This window comes from Hermetia illucens, chromosome 2 (assembly GCF_905115235.1).
Source record: "Hermetia illucens chromosome 2, iHerIll2.2.curated.20191125, whole genome shotgun sequence".
In the NCBI taxonomy this organism is placed as follows: domain Eukaryota; kingdom Metazoa; phylum Arthropoda; class Insecta; order Diptera; family Stratiomyidae; genus Hermetia; species Hermetia illucens.
Window position 1 is genome coordinate 83,871,918 of NC_051850.1, and position 23,765 is coordinate 83,895,682.

The following is a 23,765-nucleotide window of genomic DNA, read 5'->3' on the forward strand; positions in this document are numbered from 1 at the left end:
CGTTGTCAAATTCGAAAGAAGACAAAATTTACAACTCCCTTTATTGAATTCCGCTACCAGTTTTTCTCGACTGTAGAAAATTTATTGGAAATAGAAAAAAGTTTTGGAGCGGGGTTCTAAATTTCTGTTGACCTAAGGCACCATCTTTTCTTGAGTCGGCTCTGTAAATATGGAAATAGAATGAGCAATGAAAATAGAACGCTAACTTTAAAAACGAAATACCATTTATTCTCACTTTTTAAAGATTAAATTTTTCAACATTAATCCCAACATGTGGAATTTCATAATATACTTGTGTGTGATGCTCACAAATCAGACGGAACTATTGAACAGATTATCAATATTTCAATTCACTGAGTAATAACAGGACGTAATGATGTCGTAAATTCGATTTTCCATTATTTGCAGGGTTAATAACAAAGGACGAAAAAAAATTGGCTAGGAAATATTCTTGGCTATTATTGTACCTTGTGCGGATGGTTTGGTGGTTAGAGCACTAGGCAGTTGTAATTTACAGTAAAGGTCAAACCAATGGTAACAGCTCCAATGCTTATAAAAGGATAATGGGTTAATCTTTTTTAATGCAATTTTCTACTTCCTTTTGCTGGTGGAGTTGTTCATTGAAGGGTTCATTTTCTTTCATAAACAAGCCGGGAAATCGGAAACCAGACACTTCAGGTATAAAAACTCTTGGGGAACGGTGAGTGCATGACAGTTTCATGTGCACATAGTTAAAAGTTCATTTGCCCTTTATATTTCAAAGAGCCATTTACAAAAATCCTTTGATCCGAAATCACTGTATTGATAATAGTTAATAAGTTTGCACTGCCATAACTTTGACACAAATAGCCGAATTTCTATGAAAATTGCAATATTTTCCTCTACGCTGGCGCAAATTTAGTATTCCTAGGCTGAACTTAAGAGGGTCTTCCTGCCAATTTTTAAAAGTTAGTAATATACTATTTTGAAATCTTTATTTCATATCAGCGCATCATCCTGACTTTCTTTATTGTTTATTATTGTTTTTATTTTAGATGTCTGATAGCGAAATATTGTCAAGGTTTGTACAAAACGGTTTATTGTAGAAGAAAATGAAAGAAGAGTAAGTATGAAAGACGTTGGAGAATGTTTTGTGGTCTCTCCTTCAACCATATGGAGAATTCATGGCCATTGGGAAATTACTAATACAAAAGTGGATGGCCATTAAAATTCCAAGAAAAGCTTAGGCGATCTGTAGTACGAGTTATTAGCCGAAATCTACGGTCCAACAAATTTTGGAGCAATATCTCCAATGACAGTCACCCCAAATATGATTGTTTGGCTATTAGGCCGTACAAAAAACCCTTTAGTTCTATGGGAAATGTACGAGCCTTTTTGAAATTTGCTTCCGAGCATCAACACTGGTCCCCTGCAAAGTGGGGTCGCCCTCTTTGGAGTGGCAAGAGGTAAATTCAATTTGTTCCACAGCAACGATATTTGATGCATAAAACGTCCAAAGTATTAACCATCTGAAATGTTAAGTACTAAAGATAAAATACGAAGGAGGAAGTGTAACCATCACAACAGTCCAAGCTTACTGTTACATTTTTGTTCAAAGTGTGTCCCTGTATGCTCATGAAAAATTAACTAAGGATAAGATCTTTCAGGATAATTCTTCCTTCATCTAATTATATTAAGCGTTAGAATGATCAAAAAAAAATTAACTGAATAGTGTGGTCGTCCCAGAAATCTAATCTAAATTCCATTGTGAGTCTTTGGAAAGGCTTAAATTGTCGTATTCGTAATCAAATATTTTCTAAAATGGTAACATTTATTATTGATGTCCTGATTAATCTTGTAAACTGGATACCCCGCAGATGGGAGCTGGTGATAGAGGCAGAGGGCTATACCACTATACATTAGTAGAAATGGTATAAATTTTGAAATTTATTATTTATGTGGATTTCATAAATTTGTTTCCATTTTTTTACCACCTAAATTTTTGACTAAGTCTACGAAGAAACACCAGAATTCTTTTTGAGATTATCGTAAATTAAAAACCTTTTAAAATTTCAATCAAAAACGTTATTAGTTCCAAAATACAAAAAACTGAATTAAAAAATATTTGCGTATTCTCTTTTTACAACCATCTAATTTCATATCAATAAGTTATTTCCATTATTTAAATAATAAATCGAGAACTCGGTAGAAGCATAGGAAGTGCGCACTTGGCATCCCTCCCCGTCAAAGGATGCTATAATAACCAGCTGGAAAAGTTTGTAAAGGAATTTAGTAGACTAGCATGGACTAGCCGCAAAATATAGCCTAGGTTGAAGGTAACAAGGCCCTGGCTAACGCTCTCCCTTTGATGTGTTTTCTACCATGGCCTAGGTTTTGTCTGTGTAATTATGATCGGTTAGAGGCATAACCTCTGCGTACTAAAGCCGTAATGGCCCTTTGAACTCAACTCCTACGTCTAACGAAATATCCCACACATGTTTATGTATTGCCGAATTTTATTTAGGGGGTATAATGCTACCCGTTGCAACTGGAGCACGTCTGCACCAGAGATCTAATGCGTCCATAGGTCGGGCATTCACACAGAGAATATTCTGTGGTTTCCGTTCGCGCACATGTTCAATATATTTCTACGTTCCTGAAAGATTTTCGAGGTGACCAGAAGCCTAGACAACGCCCTCGGTACCTTAACTATCGCCGCAGATTGCGATTCGCCTGCCCTTTCAGCGCTCGTGACTCAGGCCCTTATGATCGCATACACTTCAGCTTGAAAGACCGTTGCATATTGCCGCAAAACCCACTTTTCATTTGTACTTGAGAGGTAGACTCCTACTCCAGAACTCTGTCCTGTTTTTCGTTCATCGGTGCAAAAGATCTTAGTATATTCCGAGACGCATTTTTTAGATTGGTCCCAGTCAGATGCATGGAGATCCCCGAATCAGAAAGCATTGCAAAAACTGAATTCAGTTTTCCCAATAACTCTTCCAATGCTCTATGACCCCAAACGTCCGTTGTTTCCCCATAGATCTTAACGAATAATTCTATGAGCTATGCCCTAACTTGGAACTAAATAGTTTTTCTGCTTTCTCAATATTACCTAGCCAGAAACATTATCTTTGCGTCAATATTTTGAGAAATTGCCTGCCAAACCCCCTTACATTGAAACTAGAATAATGTAATTATACCGTAATATAGGCTCTAAATATACGACATAATATAATAGTAATAATGCTATTACTAATAAAGTTATAAGAAGCCAAAGTTGTCACCTTTGTGCAAACTTATTGCAATAAGAGTAAGTTTTAGATACCCCCAACTGGAGACGACGGGTAAATGCTACCACCATCAAGCATGGAAGAAACAGTCCGTGCAATCCATCGGCTTAAAAATCATAAGTCGCCAGGAGCCGAATTGGTTAAATATAGAGGCGACCAATTACACCGAGCTATCCATCAACTGATGCTCAAAGTATGGGACAGTGACGACTGGAGCCAAGGCATTGTCTCCCCCATACATAAAAAGTGGGATATCATGCAGTGCAGAAATTATAGAGGCATCACGCTGCTGGGTACGATCTATAATATATCTCCGCTATCTTGCTAGGCCGGAGAGCCCCATACGCCCAGAACATCATTGGTCCATACCATACAGGCTTCACTCCAGGCAAATCAGCAACAGATCAGATTCTGCGGCAAGCGTTGGAAAAACTGCTGGAATATCAGTTGGACCATCTTTTGATCGACTTAAAACCCAGGGTAAAACTGTACACGGCTATGAGAGAATTGATAAGACTGGCAGGCGCATCCTGACCAATGTGGCAGGCCAGATAAAAGCAGCAGGATCAGCTTGAGACAATTCACATCAACATAATACAAGGGGAAGAACTATCATGCGTCCTTTTTAACCTGACCCGAGAGAAAGTGATTCGCGATGCAGATGTGAATGTGAGAGGCACCATCCTCTTCAAGTCTACTCAACTACTGACCTACGCTGGTGATATTGGCATTATGGGAATAACAACCCGAGATGTACAGACTACCTTCATCCAGATCGAGCAGGCAGCGCGAGATCTTGGGCTGCATATTAATGAAGGCAAGACGAAGTACATGGGGGCACAGTGGGAAAGAACAAAGAACCAACTGTTGTTGGTCGAAATGCACTAGTTAAACGAGAACAATAAAGATAAATTTCTCCTATTTAAATCTAGATTCCGAAGTTTACATAATGACGAAATCTAGGAGCGATACCACGACCGTCCGGCTCAATAGGTTGCGGTGGGCGTGTCACCTTATGGATGAGGATGCTCCAACCCAGAAAGTATATGATAGAAAAAGAAATAGAGCAATGGTGTTGGTCAGGACAGCTTTTATGAATATCGAATTGGTGGACCTCAGCGCAAAACCGGATTGCCTGGAATTCCTTACTAAGGCAGGCCTAGACGGGATATCGGTTGTTGCGCCGTTGATGATGATAATCACACTAAAATGAACAGTCTGATATTATATATGCATATACACTACCAGCTAGGTACACATTACCCAAATGTCCGCTCAAATATCCTTAGATGAGAAATACATAAAACCTTTCCTACCTGAAACGCCGAGCTTCCGATTTTAGAGTTGGTAAGGTTTTGTTTAAAGCAAAACCTTATTAAAAGTGACTCAATGACTGTCTGTCCATCACATTCAATTTACTCGGAAACGACCGAAATGATTGTTACGAAATGGTGAGAACATGTGGCCTGTGTGCCCCTTTACATACATTTTGCGGTAAGATTAAGGAAGGCTTTCCATATATGCGGTTTAATATTTTTTTACACAGAATATCGTGATTTGTGGTATCAAATGAAAGGGCTTGATTGGCAAATATGTAACTCGGCTAGCTGAAACAGAATTAAAGGGGCGTGGGCTGACATTTAGCGAATTTGGTGGAAAACTACCTTTCAGAGAGGGCTCTTTAGTACGGGACGGATGAGGGCCCCAAAAACTACATTTGTTGTGTTCCCGTCCCAGACGGGATTACGATTGTCGGCTTTGCTGATGATCTAGCTGTGGTTGTTATAGCAAAATATACAGAAGATGTGGAGGTCGACGCGACGGAAACATTGAGAGCGGTAGAGCGGTAAAGTCCTGGCTAGAAAGAGCCGGGTTGAACGGAAACGATCTTAATAAAGAAGAGAGAGATGGATGGACCGTATGGTCGTATCCAAGCCGGCTATCTAATATCTGGGGGTGATATTTGACACCAAATTGAGCTTTAGGGAACACCTAGTATATGCATGCCAAAAGGCAGCCAGTACCACCACTGCACTTGGCGTCCGAACACTGCCCGAGATTAGTACTAGCCGGAGTGGTGCGTTCCACGTTGATCTCAGGTCACCTTTGTGGGCAGAGGCTCCTTGCAAACTATCATAGACGGAAGCAAGTGAACTCGGTTTATCGGCTGATAGCTTTGAAGCTTTGCAGCGCTTTTAGAACCACATCAGACGGAGCAGTATTGGTGGTGGCAGGCATGATCCCTGTCGACATTCTGGCTAATGAAATGAGTGTGCTTTACCATACAAGACGTATGGAGAGGACCACAGAGTGTAGAAATGCGGCAAGGTCAGAGTCGCATGATCACTGGCAACGCAGATGGGACGAGTCTACGAAGGGTCGGTGGACGCACAGGCTGATTTCCAACATTAGGGTGTGGCTTGAGCGGAAACATGAGGAGATCAACTACCACTTACCCAGTTCCTCACACGACACGGTGGTGGCTACAGGCAGTATCAGCACCGCTTTGGGTTGGATAATTTTCCGAATGATCCTAGATGCGGTACCTGAGGATCCAGAGCATGTGATTTTTCACTGCCCAAAATTTGCAATGGTGGGAAGAAACCTAAAGTGGTCCCGCGAGGTTGGGACTGGAAAGACGGGGGTGGTTTTAGTGAGTGCGAATCCCACACCCGCCCGCTGTGCGGTGAGCTGCGGCGGAGTGTCTTTCTTGGATTTTCTACCTCCGTGTACCAAAAAAAAAAAAAAACCTCAAAGCGGATACAGTTTTATTACGCTATAACATAATTGGTCAAAGGTTACTTTAGACCTTGTCCATTGGTCTATAGTATATAATATATATATATATAATATATAAAACACGTCAGTTCATAAACAAATCGGAATATTGAAAGCTGAACTCTACGAGTATGTTCATCTTATGTGAGAAACTTTCTGTGCACGTTTTTCCATTCCTACATAGCTAAAAATTCAAAATATTCCTAAGTTCTAAATATTATTCTCATCTATTGGGCTGAATACGTTCTAACACCGAAAGCTGTCTCATATTTTGAGACAGACATTTTCAGGCTTCCCTCGTCAATATCAAAAGCAAGAACAGTCTCGAAAAGTACCCCACACGGCAGTATTCTGTGAAAAAAATTGCTGCACCCCGTTTGTATGGCAAGCCCTCACCTTATATCCAACTGGAATTTGCACCATTTCAATCGAGTGTGGCAGACAGAAAGATCATCTACAATGAGCTTGCTCTGATCGCAGAAAGGTAAGGTGGTCTCTCAGATAGGCAGTTTTGATTCCGAAAGGCGAGATCTACTGTTAATGCGATCAGTACAGTTACGAAAAATCCAGAAGCAAGAATGAAAGCGAAAATGTTGTGCGCGGGAGTTGCTCTCGGTGTGAAAAGCGTCCTCAATTCTGTAGGGTGGAGCAAAATAATTCAGGTTTGAACCAAATTAGGCACTCCCAATTACTTGGTGTGCATAGACATCGAATGCATCCGAGAGACGCCATTGTGTTACAGTTCGGATGAAGAATCTAATATGTATCGGGATATTGGGATTCCGCAAGGTTCGGACCTTGGTTCCTCTTACGCATAATAATAAACGATGGAATGTTGAGGTATAGCTCCCCAAAGGAGTGACGGTTATTGTTTACGTAGATGACATCGAAGTGACTACCGTGACACACGATACTGAGAAGATGAAGATCCTCACAAAGGAGGCAAATTTTCAAAACAGATTTTGGCTGTGCTGGCCGAGGTACTTCTGAATACCAAACGATGGAAGCAAACATCGATAAAGATTAGGGCTGGAAAACACACCATACATTAGCACCCAGTGCCTAAATACTTAGGAATCATGGTGGACCAAAAACTAAACTTCAAGTCACATACTGAATGTTTAGCAACAATTGTTTGAGTGCATAGCGAAAGTCATGCGCTTACCGTACAACATCAGACGAAGCAGATAGCAAGCATGACCCCCTTTGACATCTTAACAACGGTCAACGCCTTTATGATCCAACATATAAAATCGGCGGGCTCTGCACGTAAAGTACTTTGGACTCATAGAATTATCCTAGATATTAAAATAGATGAAATGGTGATGTAGGTTACGAGCTAACCCAATTGATAAGTTGACACGAGGCTTTTCGCGCATATCTTTCCGCTTCGGGCGTGACGACTCTTCATATTCCCCAACATGCGAGAAGATTTCAGCGGATGTGGAGCACGATGCTTTTAATTGCCTGAGTTTTAGTCAATAAAAGTATCACATAATCGTATGGCAGGAAAGAACGGCTGGTTTCAAACTTTTCTACCTTCCAACGACAAAAGAAAGACAAATGTATATTGAATCGATTTTAATAAGGTTTTGTTTCACAAAGCCCTTAAAAACGGTATGTAGTGCCGGCATTAGAAAGGAATCCTTAACTATTATTTACTCCAGTCTATTGAAACAGTTACTTCCAATTGTGGCAAGTCAAATCACGACATAACTAGCAAAATGACTTTAATTGCTTTTCAAGCATGGAAATAATGATTTCAGAGTATGATCACGCGCGATTGCCTCCTAGTTAATTGAAAACAGTCTATGAGAATAAAGCTTCAAGAAAATGCAGAGACAATCGAATGGCCGCAAAACATCTGAAAAATTAGTAAATTTTTTTCAAGGATGAAAGTCATATTTGATGCCCACAACCTTGTTTGGAAGTATTCAGTTCACCGATCGTAAAACTGATGGAATCATATCGGCATAATATGTTTTCAACCCGAAGAAAATTCGTTTCTTTCTCTCTGAAATAAGTTTTCGTACCCAAAAAGTAAACAGTTTTCAAGATCAAGATTTATTATTATTATTCACCGAATACGTATTTCGGCAGCCGCCTACTGCTTTCTTCAACGGAATAGGCCCAGAAATGCTCTTAACTTAAATATATACTAAATATAATATTTTAGTCTAATTATCTAATGTAAATAGAAAACCAAACATCGATTCTCCAGTCGCTCGGGAATTTGTCATATTGTGGAAGATGATCATAAAATGTAGAATTTCCGCGCTTTCTGAAGGTAGTCCCTTAATTCCCAATTAAACCTAACGTTTCGATTACTCCATGCAAAAGCCATAGTGATAAACAGAAGTGAAGTGAAAAGTACAGACAAGAAAAAACCCATTCTCAGAAACCACCCAGTTGCAAAAAATTCTCTGTGAAATAATAACACCATAAATTAGATTAATTTAAACAACAAAACGGCGTTTCTCAAACTTTCCTACTTAAAAGATCTTCAAAACTTCCATAAATGAAGTGCTGCGCTTCCGGTTCTCGACAGGTTAACGACAGAACGTTGATTAAAAAGTTTGCTTTTTACCACAAATTTGGTCACTCAGAATTACTCAAAAGTGCATAAAGATTTGTTTCAATCAAAAACTGCCGTAAGCACTTTGCAAAGAAGTTAGTGATAACCAGTGCATACAGTTCGGTTGCACATTGAAACAAGCGAAAGACCCAGAAGCCCAGCAATGTTAAACCGACTTTTTTCTACTCCTACTTTCACAATCAGTAGCTCGTTCTTATTCATACCGAAGTGTTCAGATAAGTAATTAAAAGTTTTATTATCCCATATGGCCCCATATTGCATGAAAAATGAATTCAAGATTTCAAATTACGTTACGAGGAAATTACGATTGTCTCTTGAACCAAACAGATGAAATTCAATCAATTCCACACCTAAAATTGTTAAACAAAAAATAGTCTTCACTTACAATTCATCATTGAAACTTATACCATTTGTCAACACCACAATTTCCATGTAATTTATTCTTATTCATTTCGCATTATTAATTAACACGTGCTCTCATATCAGTTGGTAACATATCGCAAAGATTCCTAACTCATCTTATTACGTAAAATCAGATTACGCTAGAGAACTGAAAGCTTTTGGCTTTCGAGCTGAACTGGCTCCCAATCGTACATAAAAATAAACACCAGACATGCTGGCCAAAGCGTAACAACTGACTATAAACATACAAATTGCTTTGGAACATTTCAGAGGTGATCTGGTGCGAGAGCCAAGCAAACAAATAGAGGTGGAAACACTTTCAAATATTATATTCGTTATAGTCACGTCTTGGATTGGTGAATGTGTGTTCGAGCTTCCAACAGCCGTGATCGTCTAGTGGTTAGGACCCTACGTTGTGGCCGTAGTAACCCAGGTTCGAATCCTGGTCACGGCAATGTGTAAAAACATTGTCACGGACGGAAGCATTCTTTTGGAAAATATTGTATCGAAAAATGTTTTACAAATAACAAAGTCTTCTTTTCTCGTGGATTTTACATATTTACACTTTTAAACGCGCCTCCTCACATCCTCACAGCCTACGCTCCTCGGCTAAATTCGTGTCGACTTACCTGGAATGGGAAAAGGAGGATTATTAGAAAAAAAGGATATTGACTTAGTTTTTTCCTCTGAAATTATAGGAACACATATGTATATATTTTATGGATCTATCGATACAAATATATTTCATGTAGGAACTCATACACTGGTTTTATGTAGTAAATAAAATATAAGTTTCTCTCCCCGCAACAGAATCCGCAGCAGATGCACAGTGCATCATCCAGTGAGAAATATAGTTTGACGAGTTTTTATTAATAATAATAATAATAAGAGGACTTAAAGAATTGTTAAATTTGAATGCGCTATTGTTTACATGGGGTAAGGTTTGTAAGTTGTCGCAGCGTGGTTTCACCATGTTCGACAGAAAAGGAACTGTGCCACGAACATAAAACGTCAATAAAATGCTAGACGTTAATATTTATGAAGTCATTTAACAGAAAAACGTGCCGCAATATCGCCGTTCAGACGCGATATATTAATAAAAATGAAAAAGAAGTGAATTTTATAATTAATCGTGAAAATTGGTAAAGTATTTTTTTAAAAACCGGAGGAAAAGGTATGAAGTTCTTGGTTTTTAATTAAATTTTAAAAAAAAGGCGATTCAATATAAACTTTTAAATGACGCAAAGAAAGGCGCCGGATTTGTAAGTTGCCGCAAAGTTTCAATTCATTTCTTTTGTAATTCCTCCCGTAAATTGTGATGTGAAATTGATACAATATGATACCAAGTGCTATTTTAATTTAATAATATTGCTGTTGATTGGCTTTGTTGAAATATTTGTAGGTACCAAATGCTGTTTAGTGGCAAATATTTAAAGGCGACCATTACCGTCATTTGCCCAAACTCTAGAAATCAACAAGTGTTGTCTACTTGCAAACCCTTAATTTCCACGAATGACCTAACGGTTACAATTAAAACTCAAAATTTTAGATATGTAAAATTTTTTAGATATATAAATATAAAGTCAAGTGGCGGTCAAAGAGTAGTATAGGTCCCAAGGCGAAACGTGGATTGGGACCCATGATGGAGCATTAAACCTGGGAAACGCCTGCTGAAGCAATACCAACAGTTCTACTACCAAACCCTATCTTCACCTCCACGTGGTGATCGCCAATCGGCAATCAAGTGAAGTTTGTTGCGATTTTGCTGTATCAAACCACCACCAGTTGGCGTTGTTGGTGTTAGAGTATAAATAAGTTTTGACCATCGTTGTGATAACAGTAAATAAAAAGGAAAAAAGAATGGAAAAGAGCCACGATCGTATACTTTTTCTGCATGAGTTCAAACTCGGTCATAAAGCAGCGGAGGCGACCAGGAACATTAACAGCGCATTTGGAGCTGACACGTTAAGCGAACGAACCACACGGCGACGGTTCGAAAAATTCCGGTCAGGCGACGTAAACCTTCAAAGTGAGCCACGTGGACATCCAGGACAATCGATTGACAACGACGAGCTGCGTTTGCTAGTCGAATCCGACACACGTCAGTCTGTGAGAGACATTGCAGAGAAACTGGGCGTACACTATTCGACAGTCTCGCGGCACTTGCAACCTTGGAAAGGTGAAAAGGCTCGACAAATGGGTCTCGCACGCCCTTACAGAGCAAAACATGGCACTTCGAATGGAAATTTGCAGTTTTTTACTCTCGCGCAACAGAAGTGATACCTTTTGGCACAGAATAGTGACACGTGATGAAAGTCCTGGGGGTTTAACGTGAGTACCTGCCGTGTAGGCATAATCCCACGGTCCTCTTCGAACACCGGTTGATTTTGTGACCACAATCAGACCCCGCCATGACTAGCACAGCGGTACTGGTTTATAGTGAGTGCTGGTCATGGCCGAAGCCACTTCAGATGAGTCCCTTGCAGACTCGGGTCTGATCGCCCCCCTCGAGTACGTGGGAGTGGCATGTGGATATTATACCAAACCAGCCATTTCATGTGCAACAATCTAATACATGAAAAACTGCAGATGGAGGAGGATGAAGGCGAGTCTCCCGCGCGTAAAAGCGGAACAAATTGTGTCAACTGGTCCTCATGGAACGTACCCTCCCTGTACAGACCGAATGCTGCTCAGCAGCTACCCGATATCCTGTCCCAATATAAGGCTGATGTAACAACATTGCAAGATGTGCGATGGACAGGAACCGGTTTCCTGGAGAAGAGCCACTACACCATATATTATAGCAATCATCCATTGAACCATATGCTCAGAGTAGGTTTCTTAGTCAACCAAAAAATTAAACCTGCTATTATCGGCTTTAAAAATATAAGCGCTCCTACAGAGGAGACTGCAGAGTCTAAGAAGGAAGCGGACCGTCGAAGCCTGTCCTAAGTATGATATCAAAATAATACTTGGAGATTTTAACAGTCAAGTAGGGACGGAGCCCGTATTCATGCGATACGTTGACTCCAATAGCTCACATAGGGATACCAATGATAACGGACTGCAGATTGTTCAGCTAGCAGTGTCGCACTGAATGGTGGTTGGAAGTACCTGGAAAGCGGTCCACAAACAGACGTAGGCCTCTCCAGGCGGGACCATTTTCAACCAAATTGACCACGTGCTAAACGCCGCCACCTCTCAGCCTTAATGAATGTCAGAACATATGGGGGAGCCATTATATACTCGAATCACTATCTCGTTGCTCGTTGCTCGGAGCTCGAACCACCCACAATCCGCTCTGACAATCAGGTGAGAGTGAATACTGAAGCCACTCACGACAGAGCCCTCCGGAACACCTATAAGGGTGAAATGGATGTCGCAATAACCTCAAACAGAGATCCTGGAGATGAAGTATCAACAAATGATTTTCATAACCACCTGAACAACGTTCTCATTAATACGGCGACAAAGATACTTGGCCCCAGTCGCAAAAAGAGTCGGAACGGCTGGTTTGACGTTGAATGTAAGCTAGCTACGGAACGGAAGAGTGCCGCATACTGAGTAATGTTGCATTCTCAAAGAACACGGGCACAGGCTAAGACTTATCACGAACTCCGTCGAGGGGGCAAATCAGCAACAGATCAAATTTTCTCTCTGCGGCAAGCGATAGAAAAACTGTTGGAATATAGACATCACTTGCACCATCTTTTCATCGACTTTAAATCCGCCCATGATAGCATAATAATAATAATAATCGTTGGCGCAACAATCCATATTGGATCAGGGCCTCCAAGTGTGTTAGAGCACTTCATTCAAGACCGAAACGGTACACTACAATATACTGTAGGAGACAATGTGGTCAGCATTGCGCTCGCCCGAGATTATTACCCTGATTTGACTCAGGTAGTCATTGACAGCTGAGTCGACTGGTATCCGACGTCAAATCACGATACAAATTCCACTGTCACCAGTGAGATTTGAACCGCGACCTTCCGTACAACAACCTTGCGCTCTAACCACTCAGCTATCCAGACATGGCTATGATAGCATAGCCAGGGCAAAAATGTAAACGGCCATGAGAGAATTCGGTATCTCAAAGAAATTGATAAGACTGACTAGGCTGATCCTGACCAATGTGCAAGGCCAGATAAAAGTAGCAGGATCATTCTCAAGGCCACGACAACAAGGGAACGACAAGGAGATTCCCTATCATGCATTCTCTTTAACCTGGCCCTCGAGAAAGTAATCCGTGATGCCGAGGTGAATGCGAGGGGTACGATCCTCTTTAAGTTCGCCCAACTACTGGCCTATGTTGACGATGTCCACATCATGGGAAGAACGACCCGAGACGTATAAACTGCCTTCAACCAGGCGGCGTGTGATCTTTTGCTGCATATCAATGAAGGCAAGACAAAATATATGGTGGCAACGTCAGCACCGAAAACCAACCAACCAACAACATCAAATCGCACTGGTCAAATCTGAAGAATAAAGATAGGAGAATACAACTTTGAACCCGGTAAAAATTTCTCCTATCTAGGGTCGAAAATCACGACTGAGCTCTTACTGTACAAGACCGTGATCTTGCCAGTTCTCATGTATTCCTTGGGTTCTTAGCAAGAAAAATTGCGAATTCTTGGTGCGAAGAATTTTTGCCGAAGATGGACTGTAAACTACATAACGATGAAATCTATGAGCGATACCATGACCGTTAGGTTGTGGATAAAATCCGGCTCAATAGGTTATGGTGGATGGGTCACTTAATCCGTATGGATGAGGATGATCCTACCCGAAAAGTCTACAAGGGCAATATCTATGGTAGAAAAAGAAGACGGGGCACACCCTTCCTGAGATGGAGCGATGGAGTAGGTCAGGACGCCAGACAGCTTTTAGGGATACCAAATTTGTGGACCTCGGCTCAAAACTATAGTTTCTTATGAAGGCAGGCCTAGACTGTATACCGATAGTTGCGCCGTTCACGAGGCCAAGAGTTCGCAATTCTTTTTGCTAAGAACCCAAATCTCCGAGGAATACATGGGAGTGGCAAAATCATCGTCTTGCACAGTAAGAGCTTTGACCCTATGGTGAGACGTTTCGAGCGGAACAGTTTTTGCAAGCTGAAATAGGCTCTATTGGTTGACAACAACCATGCGCGGATTTCATCATCGTAGCTGTTATCGGTTGTAATTTTTGACCCTAGATAGGAGAACTTATCAATGACCTCAAAGTTATAGTCTCCTATCTTTATTCTTCCCGTTTGACCAGTGCGGTTTGCTGATGTTGTTCGGTTGGTTTTCGGTGCTGACGTTGCTTCCATATATTTTGTCTTGCTTTCATTGTTGTGCAGCCCAAGATCTCGCGCCGCCTGCTCGATCTGGATGAAGGCAGTTTGTACGTCTCGGGTCGTTCTGCCAATGATGCCGATATCGTCAGCATAGGCCAGTAGTTGGGTGGACTTAAAGAGGATCATACCTCTTGCATTTCACTCTGTATCAAGGATCACTTTCTCGAGGTCCAGATTAAAGAGGACGCATGATAAGGCATCCCTTTGTCGTAGACCCTTGTTGATGTCCAATGGTCTTGAGAGTTATCCTGCGGCTTTTATCTGACCTCGCACATTGGTCAGGGTCAGCCTAATCAGTCTTGTCAATTTCGTTGGGATACCGAATTCTCTCATGGCCGTGTACAGTTTTACCCTATGGCTATGCTATCATAGGCGGCGCTAAAGCCGATGAAGAGATGATGCAACTGACGTGCAAATTCCAACAGTTTTTCCAGCGGTTGCCGCAGAGAGAAAATCTGATCTGTTACTGATTTCCCTGGAATGAAGCCTCTTTGGTATGGGCCAATGATGTTCTGGGCGTATGGGGCTATCCGGCCTAGAAAGATAGCGGAATATCTTATAGGGGTGAATTCCAAAAGAAAATCAGGTAGGTTATTTTACCTCAAAAGTTCATAAAAAATTGGACGAAGTCGGTAAAAATCACAATCAATTTCATCTGCCCAACGCTTTTCTGTTCCTATAATATGGGCAGTTGCCAGTGGACATTACAAGCAATGCAGCGTAGCTTGGGCCAGGTGGACTTTGTAGAAGACTTCAGACTTCATTTAGTTTCGCGAAAAGAAAACACGACTTAAGGAGCTTTGCTGCAAGTACGGCTACAAAATTTTCAGCTGGTGATCAGCAGTCATCTTTAAATTCTCAACAGGCACTAGCTTTATACATTGACTTAGATTTCTCTGAAAGGAAGTATACAGGTTTAGGGTCTGCAATTAACGGTCCGCATAAAGACTGCTTTCTCAGCCTACATCCATTAAATTTGCAGAAAAATACTTTGTTATCACATCAAAGTTTTGCAGATGAAATTTCCGCTTGCGCAGATTTTTTGCAACTTTTTCAACTAAAAGCGCAGAGGATATTGGGAAGATGAACGGGAAGAGTTACAACTAACAAGCAAATGGGCATTCAACGATGGTACCAACCATAGCCAGTAAATGGTAACTAATGACGCATCAAGCACCGATGAATATTCGTTTCTTATAGCTATGGTGACTCTGGAATTGATGGATAAGAGAACAGGAAAAGTAGTTCATCCTGCACCAAACATTGCCGGTCTATAAAATTTGTCTCCCAAAAACAAAATGCAAACCTGATGATAGTTGAAAGATGATGATGGAGAAAATTTTTGAACTCCAAACAAGCGAAATTGTATTTCAAAGCCGCCAAGTAACGAGGGTAAACATCATATTGTTCATCTTGTTCGATAGTAGTATGGTTAACGTTTTGTCTAAAATAAATGCCATTAGGTGTTATATATGCTGAGGAACAATCTCCTTTCGATTTACCAGCCCTGCACAATTTGGAATAGATTTTTTGATTGTATTCTATTCATGAGCTACAAAAAAATGGCGATTTCAAGTGAGGGAGAAAAAGGATAGATATTTCTGTGGAAAAACATGATGTGTTTCGTACTCTATTCTGAGAAAAAAAACTACTATTTGCATTATTTGCCTGATCTTTTAGCGGATTTCATGATGAAGGAAACAACTAAGAAAATTTCAACAGCTATAATGTTTTCTACCATATTAGGGTATTAGGATAAGTAAAACACGGAACATAGGTATCAGATTGTAGTCCCCATGGTTTCTCGGTTCATCACCCCATTTCCGATTTCCTGCATTCTATCCTGATTCCACTATATTAAAAACTCAGCAGTGTTCAAATCCTCCGAAACTCTAAATACTATCTAAAAATCATATAACTATATACATTTGAAACCAAAACTAATCACTAACCGTTTTTTATGCAAATCGCGCATACATGTCAGGGCGCAATTAAATGTATTTTGCCTAACCAAAGAACGCTGGTAATAAGGAAATTTTGGTGATTTTATGTTTGGCAAACTGCAGATATACGCTCCAATATTAACAAAATAGACTGAAATGCTTTTTGATTCAACTTTAGGAAATAGAAGCTAAGTTGTAGGACAGTTAATCTATGGAATTGGAGGTATCGGAAAAATAATTGACTCATCCGTGTATTTCGTGAAAAGTTCTCATCCAATGTTTAAACCGAAAATTGGAAATACATACAAGATTTCCAGACTAACATATGAGACGCCAAAAATTACTTTTTAAGTAATAGGGATTGCAGAAAAAAAATGAAAGTGGTAAAATTTGAAATATTTCATCGCCAGTAAATTTTGTAGAGAAATTCACGGTGGAAAAGGGAAACAGTTTGAATGGTTGTTAAGTGGTGCCAAGGATAAATGTTGAATAGAACATGGTCTGCTTTTGCCGTGCTCGGATGAACATTCTTCTGCTCAAGTAGAAAAAAATTCGATGAATTTTTGATGTATGACGAATGAAGCCCTTATCGCTTCTAGATTTACCATTTATCAACCGAAATTAGGTGTTGTGCTACTGGGGAGTTCATGATGATGGAAGGTCGTTTTGAGGAACCTATTTTCTGTACCTGATACTCCACGTGATTCAAACTATCGTGCAATGGTTGTTGCACATGTGCATCATTATCAGGGTAAAAATATTTATGAGCGACTAACAATATCAGTTCAGTTTAGTCATAACAAAAACTTTATTGTTGCGCAAACCACACAAGCTTTAAATAATCCATCCGGAAATATTGTGAGCCCTGGGCTGCCCAAAGGCACGTTATAAGACCTGGCTGACTATGGAGATATGGAAGCAGATCGAGGAATGTGACGAACTAAGAACTCCATTGATAGCTGTAATCGGTGGAAAAGTGATGCATCGGAGTTCCATTACCTTGAAAAAGACCGATAAGTTCAGCATAGTGTGTTTCATCCCATTGCGTTTATGAATGAAGCGGAAGTTGTCGAAAATAACAACCATTTCGCCACCATATACCGCATCCCAAAAGAGCTTGCAGGTTTTCGTAAGCCTTTCGATGGTACTATGAAGGAACATGCCGAGGTAGGGTAATAAATCTCATAGGCTGAGGCTCATTAACAACAAATGCAGAAGAGACATTTTCTGGCCCCACGTGCATGGTGAAGCCACCAGTTTTTCTATTTTCCAAATTTTTAGCTCCACATTTGTTTTTCTAACGTTTACTCCCCCATTTAGGATCTGGTGCGGTCCAAACACATCCGATTAAAGACTTTATAAATGGAGTGAAAAGGAGAGTATCCAAACGAACTTCCTGCTGGGACAGAAGTGTCCAAGCGCGTGTCGAGGAACGCTTCAGTAAAGCTGTACTTAAGTCCTGGCGGACCTCCATGATAACTTTTCTTAATGTTTTTAGGGTAGGCCTGGCCTCATGGTAGACCGTCGTGGGGAACCCAGATGGTCATCGCGGCCATCCTCAACTTCAGCATCCATTACATTACATTTACATTTCAAGCACCAAATGCTAACCAATGTCCTCTAGCTGTTAAAGCCTCTCGCCGTTGCAAGTAGGCATGGACCTGTCTACCTGTCATACAATTACGGTATTATATTGTAATATAATACCGCCCTGTAGGGCGTCTCATTTATTTACGAACTGAAATAATTGACAATCTTAGTAAGTGAATAATTGCCCTGATTATCGCGCCACATTTTGTTTTTCTTGTGGTGCGAATATAGCCCCACTAACACATGGGTTGTTTATAAAGACCAGGTCATTCAAAATTATTTGAGTGATGAAAAAACATTTTTCTCAACACAGTAGGATTACACTTAAAAACTCGGGTCTCCATCAATAGAAATTTATACGTAATGCTGTCGCCCTAAATGTAATGGAGCAAATAGTAAAACCCTTTCACACAAATTTTTTCGCCGTACGTCGTAGGTTTCCATTGAGATATTGAATACAGACAGATTTGCGGAGAAGTATTCGTATGATGTTCCACACAGAGCCTGTCCATTGAATGCGAGTTAAATTCATTGTGTATTGAAGCAGTACTTTGAAGTTGGCTTAAAAGTCTGTAGGCTTCAACTAAAATGGAATATTTTTGGCGTTGATTGACAAATCACCCCATGTTCATTAGATTCGATGCGCTATCGTCGGCTACGTGAAGAGGGACAAAGAGAGGCGAAATAAAAAATTGACTACGTTCAAAATCAAGCCATTAATGGCAGATAAGTATAAAACACATTGCTACCTCGAAAAGGGATAACAACAACCAAGTCGAATGTTAGTGATGTCTCAATTGATTATATGACCAAAAAACACGTCTACAGTAAAGTAAAATCATTCGGGGGATATGGTCTTTCGAACCGCTTTGGGAAAAGGTCAGAAAACTACTTGAGTCTCGTGGAGCAATGAGAAAGTCTTCTTCTTTTTCTTGAGCCTTTTTACAATGAGAAAGTCCAAATGCTTAAATCTAGTTGTCAAGTTTAACAAAAAATACAACAACGCTATACTAATTAAAAACCACCAATACTAAATGTATGCCATTTATTTTGAAACAGTGTCGACATGGTGACACGTATTTAGAATATATCCCTACCCAGACGAAAATCACGTGCACGCATTTTGGTAAGCTCACCGCCTTGTGTTCCTTCGAGTTCCGAAGTTGATGCGACATTTAAAGTTATATAGCGTTACATCACGACTCCACCAGTTTAAAGTTACTTACATAAGAAAAAAACGTTATTAAATTAACTATTCAAAATAAAAAGAAGGGTAAAATGCGCAAAAAAATCTTAATTTTTTTAATTGATTCAAACATACGAAAAGCATAATTCAGGACTTAGGAAGGAGTGAAGAAAAATGTACACATTGTTACTCACTTAAAAGCAAAATATGTAGTATGTATTGTGTAAAAAAACCTTATTAAAATGTCTCTGTCTGCATTTTGCACTTTTCTCAAAGATGTTTCTACCTATTGATATGAAATTTAGTAGAGTTTGTAACTATGAAACCCCATGCATGCAGTGAATTACCTTGCTCTACGTAAAACTTATGGAGAATCTCCATACAAATAAAAGGGAGGTGCAAAATTTTACCAAATGTAACAGTATGGGGTATCAAATGAAAGGTCTCGATTAGTACTGGAAACAAGTTATAGTGGTCCAGACATATTTCCTCTCCGTTAAGATATCTACTCAAATAAAATTAATAATAGCATGTGTTAATATAATTTATAAATTTAATGTAACACCCTTTAAATTCATCCTAGATCCAGAGAATTTTGCAGTCACCATACTGAAAAGTTTGGTGGAAATCTTACTATTATTAACAAAGTTATATCAGGGCAAAGTTGCCCTTTTCACGTTAAATTTCTGCTCCCTAGAAGATAAAATCCCAGTATCACATCAAATTGAATATTGGGCATATTTAACGCATAAGCATTCCGAGCTATATGCAAATGCAACCATCTCATACCCAAAAGTTCTTAATAAAAAATCCACAAAAGCACTGAGCTTCCGGTTTTCGACTTATAATTTAGCATTGAAATTCCATGAGAATATAAATTTTAACTTATTTAAAAGAAATCGGAATACCGGAACATAAGCGCTTCGGATATAAAGGTTTTGTATTTATCTAATGTGAGGAACTTTCTAATCACGTTTTTCAAATCTTACATAGTTAAGAATACAAAATATTCCTTCATACCTTGCAAACTCTAAGCTATACATATCATACATAACGTATCAAAAGACATATATGTGTATGTACGCACCTAAATTGATCGAACAGATTTGAACACTTCCGCTTTACTCCATGCACAAAATCATACTCACATGTACGTAAATTGAATACTGCTGGTACTAATGTACATTCATCTTCATAAATATTATACACATATGTTTATCTGGAGTAATACTCACATACAAGTAGCTAAAAAAGCTAGAAAAGAAAAACTAAAATTTACGCATTCGCTCCGCCGACCGTTCATATGATGATGATGTTACAAACAAGCATTGAATCGAAACTAATAAGCTTTCGTTTTACACAAGAGACAAGAGAAAATGTGCAAGGATGTCTTATAAGCACACAAATAGGGATTATCGCAATTGAATAGTTGCAATATGGGCAAAAATCATACACTTTACCTATTCTTTAAACCTGAATTTCTTCCAGTTCACAGAAAATAGCTGTTGTTTGGACAAGCTGTCAAGTATATAAAACTTCCAACTGACAAAACCTACCGAAAGAGTCAAAACGTTCAACAGTCAAACTGTTGTTGATAGCACTCACTTCGAAATAGTGCAATGACGTGATGAACAATTCAAACAACGAGGAACGAGGAATAGTCTGCAATGAACACGGACTTTAGGAGGCTAAATGGGATAAAACATTTTATTTCTCCTATACGTCGAATATTTGATAGGTCTGCCAACATTCAGCACAATTTCACCACCCATTCGTCAATAAAGTTTGACATAAATTTGATTTAATCACCAGATAAGTTTCTTGATGGACGTTTTATTCCACTCATTCAAAAGCAATGAAATTCTGAACCGATAACTCAGAAAATCGGTTTTCTTAGGACGAAATTACGAATTCTGCAATGCATTGGAATAATGTTCGGTGTATGGATTAAGGAGAAGCCACAACCCTCAAAATATTCACCTTTCATGTGTTTATGTATCTACATATGCATAAAATAAATATGCAGAGGCACAAAACATTTCCACAATTGTCAAATGAAAGAAGTTTATATATGTAAATTTTGGTGCTACATAGTACCTATATGATGTTAGAGATGTGCTCGAATATAATTTTATATGTATAGGGCGTCCCTGGAAATACAAAGTATATACGAATCAACGGATTGGTAGTTATTACTGTTTTCGAAGCTTACGATGGAGAACTATTATTTTCATTATGATTAGATCATGCTGAAAGATTAATAACAAAATTTCTATTCGAAACTAAGGACGGAAATCAGCTGCAAACTTTATTGAAAATGGAAGAAAAATATTCAATTTAATTCCACTCCTTCAATTTTTTTTCACTGTTCATAAAAAACATACATTCTAATCATGGTAAAAACCATATTTGCTTGTCGCAACGATAACGCAACAATTTATCAAGTATGGCCTTTTCAGTTGCTCCTGTCACCCATGGCCATGGCTTTCAACCAGAATGGCTATGGAGGAATAGATTCATAGTGTAAGCTGTTAAGTCGACTAGGGAATCCAATCAATTGAGTGGCATGCATCTTTATTAATCCCAAACAAACCAAAAACTGGAAGCTCGGCATTTCAGGCTTGAAAGGTTTTGGTTGTTTCTTCTCTAAGCACTTTTGAGTGCAGAACTACCCCATTTGTACTTAGCCCGTAATGTATATGTATGCATATTTAACATGTCAAACTAATCGTCTCACTTTTAAGGTTTTATGGAAAACAGAACCTTATTCAAATCGGCTCACTGTTTGTCTGTCTGTCCGTCTGTTTGCCTGTCCATCACGCGCAATTTTCTCAAAAACTACTATGCTTATTGACAGCACGTTTGGTAGAAAAAAACGGAACTGTGATCCTCCACACATGTGGTGAATTATATTCTCCCACATTGAAGTTAACGGGACATCTACGTAAAAGAAGGACACAATTTTTCTTCACCATGTGGAGTATCAAATGGAAGGTCTCGATTAGTACTTTGCGAAGCAGATAGTTTTTATATTTGTTGCAAAAGGGAGCGGTGCGGGACAATGAAAGGGGCCAGTTACTTCAAGAGCCCCTTCTCGGAAACTCATCGACTGAAAAATTTAAGAAAAAAAACTGTGGTGGTCCATGCACATGGTATTTTGGCTTCAAAATACTCTCCGTTACGAGTAGATATTTTAAATAAAGTTAATAATAGTCCAGTATAAATATATTTTAAAATCCGCTGCGAACCCCCCATGTTCATCCTAGACATGTCAAATTACGGAAGAATATATGCTTTAATATGGAATATCATACTGGAAAGTTTCGTGGAAATCCTACTTTTGTCAACACAGTTATAGCAAGTCGTAAAATTATTACTCCCCAGAAGACACAATATTAGTACCATATTGAATTGAATATCGAGCACATTCAGCATATATATACACCTAGTCCCAGAAAAACTCGTGCTTTGGATCCAACTGCTCTACCACAATCGGAAAAGTAAAGGCCGAGGTATGGCGGGTGTACCAAAACCGCTTTGTGTCTCCGTCGGTGGCTCTTGGTTCTTGTTATGGACACAGTCACCTGGAATATCCAATGTACAGCGTCCTAAACGCTGCTTTATGTAGGTAATGTCGGGAAACCGGAAACTGGACGCTTCAGGTGTATTTCTTAGTACGTTGCACGTAATATATCCACATATTATGTGAGAGTATCCACTTTCGGGTGATATTGACATTCATAGTCTTCAATTTTCAAAGAAGCGACAACTTTGACGGATTATAGTGCGATTTCCACCAAACTAGACCATAAGAATGAATTTAAGGGGGGTTTCCAGCCAACTCACTGTATGTGTGAGCGCTCACAGTTCCCACCTTTCTACCAAATTTGGAGTCAATCGCTATAATCGTCTCCGAGAAAAATGCGTGTGACCGACAAACAGACAGACAGTAAACCGATTTTAATATAAAACATAATAAGTCGTAAAATCGGAAGCTGGGCGCTTCAGATATGAAAGGTTTTGTTTTTTTCTTCTGTGAGTATATTTGAGTGTAGAACTATCCCATTTGTACGTAGCCCGTTAAGAATATCCAGTTAGAATTTCACATTTAATACTTCACAGTAAAGACAACTTTGAGCTACTGTAACTTTGTTACTAATAATATGATTTTGATCAAACTTGGAGATAATATGCTCCATATGATATTTTATACTACTACCAACTTTTATAACTCTGAGATAAACTTAAGGCGGGTTTTACTCAATTTTCCCAAAAATATGGTTTTACAAACAAAACCTTAAAAATGATCTCGAGCAACTTGTCCAAAAATGGAATGATCACCTGATGCAAGTTTCAGATTGAATCTGAATAAAACTGAATATTTGACGATCGATCCTACTGAAGCAGGCACAATCACCGCCAATGGCAGTGACCTGCCTAGAACTGGCTGATTTAAATATCTCCAACCAATGGAGAACTGCGTTCTTAAATTGCTCACGCGTTAGCGCAACCTGGACGAAGTGGCGTTCCAACACTGATGTTCTTTGTGATCGTCATATAAACAAACGTCTCAAATCTAAAATTTACCGCAATGTCGTCCGCCCTGCCACCGATTATAACAGACAATGAACGGTGTCTTGCGGTAATGGAG

The 23,765-nt window shown here is 39.4% G+C and overlaps 1 protein-coding gene and 1 non-coding gene across 6 annotated transcripts in view; one reads left to right on the forward strand and one right to left on the reverse strand.

The window, feature by feature from the left end:
* Window positions 1-23,765, reverse strand: part of LOC119649858 (calcium uniporter protein, mitochondrial) — a 629,226-nt gene that overhangs the window by 505,619 nt on the left and 99,842 nt on the right. The gene's annotated exons all lie outside the window — the stretch shown is intronic.
* Trnah-gug lies at window positions 9,431-9,502 on the forward strand. Its single transcript has one exon. It is a non-coding gene; the product is annotated as a tRNA-His (tRNA).